The sequence below is a fragment of the Vulpes lagopus genome, chromosome 8 (assembly GCF_018345385.1).
Source record: "Vulpes lagopus strain Blue_001 chromosome 8, ASM1834538v1, whole genome shotgun sequence".
Taxonomy (NCBI): Eukaryota; Metazoa; Chordata; class Mammalia; order Carnivora; family Canidae; genus Vulpes; species Vulpes lagopus.
Genome location: NC_054831.1, coordinates 112,167,530 through 112,176,283, shown reverse-complemented (window position 1 = coordinate 112,176,283; position 8,754 = coordinate 112,167,530). Strand labels below are relative to the sequence as shown.

Genomic DNA, 8,754 nt, shown 5'->3' with positions numbered 1-8,754 from the left:
TAATCCAGCGGCCCATTTGCTAACCATCTGCACGCCTCATTCCGCGAGGCAGCCCAAATTAAAGAGCCTGTATTTGTTTTTTTGGAAAATGTTATGATTTTTCAAGTAAACAATAGAAACTTTGCAAAACCGTGAGATTTATTGAAACTGCCAAGCTGTCCGGACGTGATCAAACTGGTTTATGCTGGTTTAAATGTGTGCTCCGTTCTCTCCATTTTATTATCATAAACAACAGTTTCTATTTATTTGTACAGGATCAGAACTTCTATTTATGTTTCTTGCATATTATTTGATCACCAAATCCACGTGCAGAATGAGGGTAAGGACTATTGTCGGGCCTGTTTTATGGAGGGGGATCCTGGCAACCCAAGTGGTTAAGGGTTTCTAGAACTCAACCTGGTATCAGTCTCGGGGGTTTGGAGTCTGACTCTTTGGACTGAAAACCAGGTCTGTTCTGGTGTGGCTTGTTGTGCCTGGACTCCGCTTAGGACTGTAACATCCCTCACACACCCTCTGACCTCATTCTGTGCCAGTCCAACTATTAAAAAGAAGAAAAAATAAATGAAAGAAGCCTTTGCTCATTATCCATACTTGAGATTTGTGCTACTTCTGATCTAGACAGCCAAGGCTTTTGTATGCCAGTATATTAAATCAGCAGATTTATTGTTTCTATGGAAGAAAACTTTGTCCTAAACACCCTGGTAAGGGATAAGAAGGAGGAATATTCCTCATCTTCAGAAAGTGTGATGTCTCATTGTGGACACAGAACAATCTGGAGAAAAAAATCATATACACTCTTGCAAGGTTTTATAAAAATTCTTATTTTATGTATATATTTATTTACTTAAGTAATCTCCTCCTAAAAGCATCATAAATGCTCGCCTGTAAGCTGTTCATGAACAATTAGATCTTTTTTTTTTAAATAGCAATTAGTGACATACTGGAACTGTTCTCAAATTTGGAAATGTATGGGCTTGTCTTGTCTTTACTAGTTAATCATAAGCCTGTGGAGGACATAAAACTTGCTTTCTACCTTTTCTTCCCCTCCTCGCATTGCCTAGCAAGAGATTGTATCCAGAGCAAAAGCTAAGTTCTATAAAACTGGTATCGAAATAAATCTAATTTAGCTAATGAGCCCTAAGTACCCAGCTGCTTTACCCAGGCAGTGTTTAGAGAAAACATTCCCTGAGAGGCTGGCATCCCTTAGAAGTGGATGGGGCCCTGAGAGCAAGTGGGGAAGCAAGATGCCTTGAATTCAAGCTACTGCCAGTAGCAGATGCTCATGGGCTCTCACTTTGGGTTTCCCACCTAGCACACCATGAATCGCCCCAAAAAACAGGGAGAGGTGAGTAAGTTGACCAGAGGCTTACCCCCAGGTTCTCAAAGTTGGGGCTATCTCCCAGTGGATTCGATTCTATCCTTAGCGACCTTTCCTTCATGGTCATTTGAACCAAGGAGGGACCTAGCTCCCATGGACAGGTAATTCAAGAAAGAACCGAACATCGAAGAATCTGGAAAAACATGCACCCGAACAGAAATTAGTACACAGGATAAATGTAATATCTGGAATCATTTTATGAAGTTCCATGCTTCAAGTCTTTAGGTTTTTTTTTTTTTCTCCTCCTCTACCCTGTTAAATGCTTCCACTTGTGCTTGTAAGATCTGTACCAAAACGGCCTTAATAAATTATTTCTCTTCCGAGCAATGAGTTGATCTAGTCTTGTTTGGTACATCTGTTATAACACATCACAGCCTCCCATAATTGCTCTTTTATTTAATTCTACACATTCTGATTAGCTGTGTCTGTTCCGGGCGAGCGCTAGGAGTATGCTGAGTGTCCTTCATTCAAAAAGAGTTCTTCAGAACAGTATGAAGGGAAATTAAAGTAATGATTAAGTCATAGAAACCAAACACAGTTCCATAATCGGCAGAAGGGCTGGCAAATAGCTAGCAGCCCGCAGGAAGGAGGGTTCAGAGCTTCCTTCTGCAAGAATTCCTAGGATCAGGTTCTCGGTAATGGTGCAGCGAGGGAAGAGGCAGAAGGACAGAGTTGGGGGCTGCTTCCAGATGCACAGGGAGGCCTCTCCAAGGCCCACGAGGGCCTCCAGGAGCAGCAGCCTCCGAGGGGCGCCGTGTGTGACCCTGGAGCTGGGCAGGCTTGTCTCTTCTTCAGCTCATCTACTTAGCTCTCATGAATATTCTGTGAGCCGAGAGGCTTTTAGTAGAGAAAAGACAATTAAATTCAAGCTTTTCACCATTGTATCTCTTGCACCAGACTGAGTAATAGGGCACAGGGCAATAGACTGAAATTACATTGTAGCAGAACATGTGTACTGACCTTTCCTCCAAGCAGATCTATTTACTTTATGCTGCAGATCAACTTGTAGGAACTGATGTACTCCTAGCCGGAGTAAAGGTTAAAAACGATGTGCATTTTAATTCATCTGGATTTCGACTCTGCTCTAGTCCGCTGCTTACACACCCACACGTACCGGCTTCAACAAAACGAAGGAGGCAACGTTGTGCTGAAGTTAGTAATACGTTGGCTCTTCCCTCACTGAGCACACAGGTCCTCCTCCAAAGTGTGGTCTTTGGTGTCAGTGTTAGTGTTACCCAGGATCTCATTAGAAATGCAGATTTTGAGGCGCTACGCCTAACCTGGGGAGTCAGAAACTGTGTGATTCAACAAGCCCTACCAGTGAATCTGATGCACAGTGGTGTTTGAGAACCTTGGGTGTGCGCGTGCGTGCGCGTGTGTGTGCAAGCACGGGCAGCGGATCCCCTCTGGCTGCTTTGGGTATGCAGCCAGCGATGTACTTCATTGTTTCCTAAAATGCGGCATGCAGCAGGTAGACTGGTGACACACATTAAGTGGTAGATGACTCGCTTTGGGTGGTCTGGAGAAAGTGATTTTAAATGGCACTGGAATGCAATTTTAAATCACTGAATCTCTTAGCGAGAAAGTTCATCCTTTTTAACCCTTCTCACTTCCCAAGAAGACTCAGTTTCACACTAACAGACTTTTTACCATCTCATCTCTCTAACTTGTGATCATCTCCCTTTTAAATAATGACAGACCAGGATCTAAGCTTAGAACCTTTAGCGTTCGACAGTAGCAAGATAGGATATGATCAGTATCATTAAATTTTATCTGGGCTATCCCTAGGGGTTGCTTTCTATTTCTCCCAAATGACACCAGTTTTCATAGTAGGACAGTGATTTACATTTTCTTTTTACTTGATTTTTCCTAAAAAGAAAGGAAACTGATTTAAAAAGAAATATGAAATCATTCAAATAATAAAGTACAAGTGACTCTGAGGAACTCATTTGCAGGCCAGGGCAGGAAGGCAATTTCCAGGGCAGTACTCAGTCAGTATACATTAAGCTTAATTTCTAACACCAGCTCAGCCTGTATCTCCAGGCTTTGACCTTCAGAAAATGACCTGAAGTCTGAGACATTTGCCATCAGTAAAGAAAAATCACATTTCGGTTACTACACGATTTAAAAGAGAGAAAAATGACTCATACATTTCAGAATGATGTTTAATCACAACCTTTTGAAATCAAAAGGGTTCTGAATTGCTCAAAAATTAAAATATCAAAAATAGTCCATTACTCAAAATTCAGATTAATTGAATTTGGGTTGGTCATGGAGAAATAAACTTACATCTAATTTTTATAAAAGTAACAAGTTCTCTAATATAACATTTGAAAAAAAAAACCACAAAGAAAAAAAATCACACCATCCATACTTAGATCCCTGAAAGGGTCCTAATAAGATATTGGTCAATTTCCTTCTAGTCTTTTTTCTCCGTGAGACTGTGGTACCAATATATACCCTGTGCGTGATAATGAAACTTTTCCTTTTGTATTTTAATGAGGATCTTATCGTGTGGATAATAAAGGAATAAATAAATGCCTTATAATAAATAGCCTTGTCCATATTTTCAGCAAATAACAGAAAATCCAACTTGAATTGGGCTGAAACCACAAAGATATTTATCATGCCACATAACAGAAAGCCCAAAGTAGAGCATACTGTAGGACTTTGGCCAGCCTGACAGTGACACGAAGGATCTAGGTTCTCACGTCTTCCCAGAGTTGGCTTTATCCTCAGCCTAGGGAAGAACAGTCTTTTTCTAGGGAAAGAGAACGTTTTCTGCAGAAATTCCTCTGACAGACTTTTCACCTGGCAGGAGAGGAGTTGGATCCCATGCCCACCCCTGCCCCAGTCCCTGGACAAGGAAGAGGGCTCAGCCTGGTTGGTTTACCCCACGGTACTCAGGAGGAATGCATCCTGGTAAGTCCATTGCCTTTTGCTCCAAAAAGGAAAACAGATAGGGAGGTCTCTTTAGTAGATGACATAGAAAGCAGTGTGTGCAATGTTTAAAGAAGATATATTTAACATCTCTCAATGGCCAGTTGATTTCCCGTACAGAGCGAAAGCTAGCTCTAGATGACTTCTGGTCCCTCTATCTTGTGGTCCACTCTGCTTCTCTAGCTTTAATTTTACATCCTAGTCAGTCTTTATTCTCCTCCCTTCTTTCATGAATGCATTTCCCCCTCTCATGATGTCCTTCTAATCAAGGTTTACTTCAACTCCCACTACAGTACCGAGCCCCATACTTCCTCATGTTTATAGAACATTTTTTTAAAGATTTTATTTTTATTGATTTGAAAGAGACAGAGTGAGAGAGACAACACAAGCAGGAGATGGGCAAAAGGAGAGGGAGAAGCAGATTCCCTGCTAAGCAGGACTCGATCCCAGGACCCCGGGATCACGACCTGAGCTGAAGGCAGATGCTTAACCAATTGAGTCACCCAGGAGCCCCTCTAGAACATTTTTTAAACAGCATTTCCCCCCATATACTTGTTGGTTTACCTCTTACAGCCACGTCTTGCACTTGTCTAGCTAACACCTGTTCATATGTGCATCTTGCTGACGGCACCCCAAATTTCCATGAAGAAGTACCTCTCTCACTTGCAACCCACATGACTTTAACCTCTGCTTGACAGGGTCAGGCAGCCACAATGACTATTTCAGGGATGGACATATGACCCAATCAGACAGAGTCCATGGGCCTGGATTCCAGGACTTTTGGAACCGTTTGGCAGAAAAAATTTGCTTTTTGCTGGGGTTGCTGATGGGATTTAAATCTGGAAATCCTGGAAGACATCTTGCTACCAAAGAGACAGCCCTCCTGGGAATAAAGCCAATATAAGGTAAAGCAGATATAAATCAAGAGGTGGAGCAGATAAGACCAAACTCAAAGAATACCACCGGATTCCCTGGATCCTGTGTGCCTAAACACAGTGCTACCTCTGGGCATTTCAGATGTGAGCGAGGGCATTCCCTTTTTTATTTACATCAGTCTGAATTTGATTTTTGTCACTTGCAACCTAGAAAGCCATGGCTAATGTGACTCCTCCATTATTCTGATTCTCTTCATCCTTAAAGGCTTAGTGCCATCTCTTCCCAGAAGTCTTTCCCATCCGCCCTAGTCTTCACATTGTCCCCTTTCTCCTAAACACACAGCACTCAAGCCATAAGCACTTTCAGCTTTTATGGGGTAGTGCGCCCTTCTTAAAAGTTTTAACTATTTAACCCAAAGTACAATATTGTAAGCAAAGCCCATTTATGTTTCATGGTTCTTTTGCATTCATGTCAAAACCTGAAACAGAGTGCTCGCTTCGGCAGCACATATACTAAAATTGGAACGATACAGAGAAGATTAGCATGGCCCCTGCGCAAGGATGACACGCAAATTCGTGAAGCGTTCCATATTTTTCACCATGACCAAGTAGGATTTATCCCTGGGACACAAGGCTGGTTCAACACTCGTAAAACCATCAATGTGATTCATCATATCAGCAAGAGAAAAACCAAGAACCATATGATACTCTCATTAGATGCAGAGAAAGCATTTGACAAAATACAGCATCCATTCCTGATCAAAACCCTTCAGAGTGTTGGGATAGAGGGAACTTTCCTCGACATCTTAAAAGCCATCTACGAAAAGCCCACAGCAAATATCATTCTCAATGGGGAAGCACTGGGAGCCTTTCCCCTAAGATCAGGAACAAGACAGGGATGTCCACTCTCACCACTGCTGTTCAACATAGTTCTGGAAGTCCTCGCCTCAGCAATCAGACAACAAAAAGACATTAAAGGCATTCAAATTGGCAAAGAAGAAGTCAAACTCTCCCTCTTCGCCGATGACATGATACTCTACATAGAAAACCCAAAAGCCTCCACCCCCAGATTGCTAGAACTCATACAGCAATTTGGTAGCGTGGCAGGATACAAAATCAATGCCCAGAAATCAATGGCATTTCTATACACTAACAATGAGACTGAAGAAAGAGAAATTAAGGAGTCAATCCCATTTACAATTGCACCCAAAAGCATAAGATACCTAGGAATAAACCTAACCAAAGAGGTAAAAGATCTATACCCTAAAAACTATAGAACACTTCTGAAAGAAATCGAGGAAGACACAAAGAGATGGAAAAATATTCCATGCTCATGGATTGGCAGAATTAATATTGTAAAAATGTCAATGTTACCCAGGGCAATTTATACGTTTAATGCAATCCCTATCAAAATACCATGGACTTTCTTCAGAGAGTTAGAACAAATTATTTTAAGATTTGTGTGGAATCAGAAAAGACCCCGAATAGCCAGGGGAATTTTAAAAAAGAAAACCTTAGCTGGGGGCATCACAATGCCAGATTTCAGGTTGTATTACAAAGCTGTGGTCATCAAGACAGTGTGGTACTGGCACAAAAACAGACACATAGATCAATGGAACAGAATAGAGAACCCAGAAGTGGACCCTGAAATGTACGGTCATCTAATATTCGATAAAGGAGGAAAGACTATCCATTGGAAGAAAGACAGTCTCTTCAATAAATGGTGCTGGGAAAATTGGACATCCACATGCAGAAGAATGAAACTGGACCACTCTCTTTCACCATACACAAAGATAAACTCAAAATGGATGAGAGATCTAAATGTGAGACAAGATTCCATCAAAATCCTAGAGGAGAACACAGGCAACACCCTTTTTGAACTTGGCCACAGTAACTTCTTGCAAGATACATCCACGAAGGCAAAAGAAACAAAAGCAAAAATGAACTATTGGGACTTCATCAAGATAAGAAGCTTTTGCACAGCAAAGGATACAGTCAACAAAACTAAAAGACAACCTACAGAATGGGAGAAGATATTTGCAAATGACATATCAGATAAAGGGCTAGTTTCCAAAATCTATAAAGAACTTATTAAACTCAACACCAAAGAAACAAACAATCCAATCATGAAATGGGCAAAAGACATGAAGAGAAATCTCACAGAGGAAGACATGGACATGGCCAACAAGCACATGAGAAAATGCTCTGCATCCCTTGCCATCAGGGAAATACAAATCAAAACCACAATGAGATATCACCTCACACCAGTGAGAATGGGGAAAATTAACAAGGCAGGAAACAACAAATGTTGGAGAGGATGCGGAGAAAAGGGAACCCTCTTACACTGTTGGTGGGAATGTGAACTGGTGCAGCCACTCTGGAAAACTGTGTGGAGGTTCCTCAAAGAGTTAAAAATAGACCTGCCCTACGACCCAGCAATTGCACTGTTGGGGATTTACCCCAAAGATTCAGATGCAATGAAACGTCGGGACACCTGCACCCCGATGTTTCTATCAGCAATGGCCACAATAGCCAAACTGTGGAAGGAGCCTCGGTGTCCATCGAAAGATGATGGATAAAGAAGATGTGGTTTATGTATACAATGGAATATTACTCAGCAATTAGAAACGACAAATACCCACCATTTGCTTCAACGTGGATGGAACTGGAGGGTATTATGCTGAGTGAAATAAGTCAATCGGAGAAGGACAAACAGTGTATGTTCTCATTCATCTGGGGAATATGAATAATAGTGAAAGGGAATATAAAGGAAGGGAAAAGAAATGTTGGGAAATATCAGGAAGGGAGACAGAACATAAAGACTCCTAACTCGGGGAAACGAACTAGGGGTGGTGGAAGGGGAGGAGGGCGGGTGTTGGAGGGGAATGGGTGACGGGCACTGAGGGGGGCACTTGACGGGATGAGCACTGGGTGTTTTTCTGTATGTTGGTAAATTAAACACCAATAAAAGTTAAAAAAATAAAATAAAATAAAAAAAAAATAAAAAAAACCTGAAACAGAGCTTAGCACATAGTAGGGACTCTTTAATTTATTGTATGACATTTCTCAAAAAAAAAAAAAAGAAGAATTGGAGATGTTTATTATGCAGAGGGTTCTTACAATGGGACCAAGATGCTAATGGACTTTTTAATACAAGTGTTGTGATTTCTGTCACTTTCCTGCCTATGACCCAAGGGGGCCACACCCTGATTCAATCTTTGAGGGAGGTCCTTGAAAACAGAGCATCCCCCAACCACACTTGGATTCTGTGTGAGTTGAAGAAACAAAGAAAAAAGATGAAGGCCAAGTTCAACCTATTAAAAGAATAGGAATCAAGGTGGAAGGTGAGCTGTCTGGAAGGGTAGCCACCTGAGTTTACTAATACCAGAGCTCACATTAGGAAGAGTTAATTACCTAGTCTCCGCAGCACTGGACCAGAGATGCTTCCCCCAGAGTGAAAGGGGAAGAAGAGAAATCACTTCCAAGAGAAATAAGGTCAGATCTGAGTCTACCATTCTCAGCTATTCCCCTCGTATTTACAATCAAATATGTCACTCTATG

General features: G+C 41.5%; 1 non-coding gene across 1 annotated transcript; it reads left to right on the top strand.

Moving 5' to 3' along the window:
* The first annotated feature begins 5,682 nt into the window (after window positions 1–5,682).
* LOC121498270 lies at window positions 5,683–5,789 on the top strand. Its single transcript, XR_005989667.1, has one exon. It is a non-coding gene; the product is annotated as a U6 spliceosomal RNA (small nuclear RNA).
* The last annotated feature ends 2,965 nt before the right edge of the window (window positions 5,790–8,754 follow it).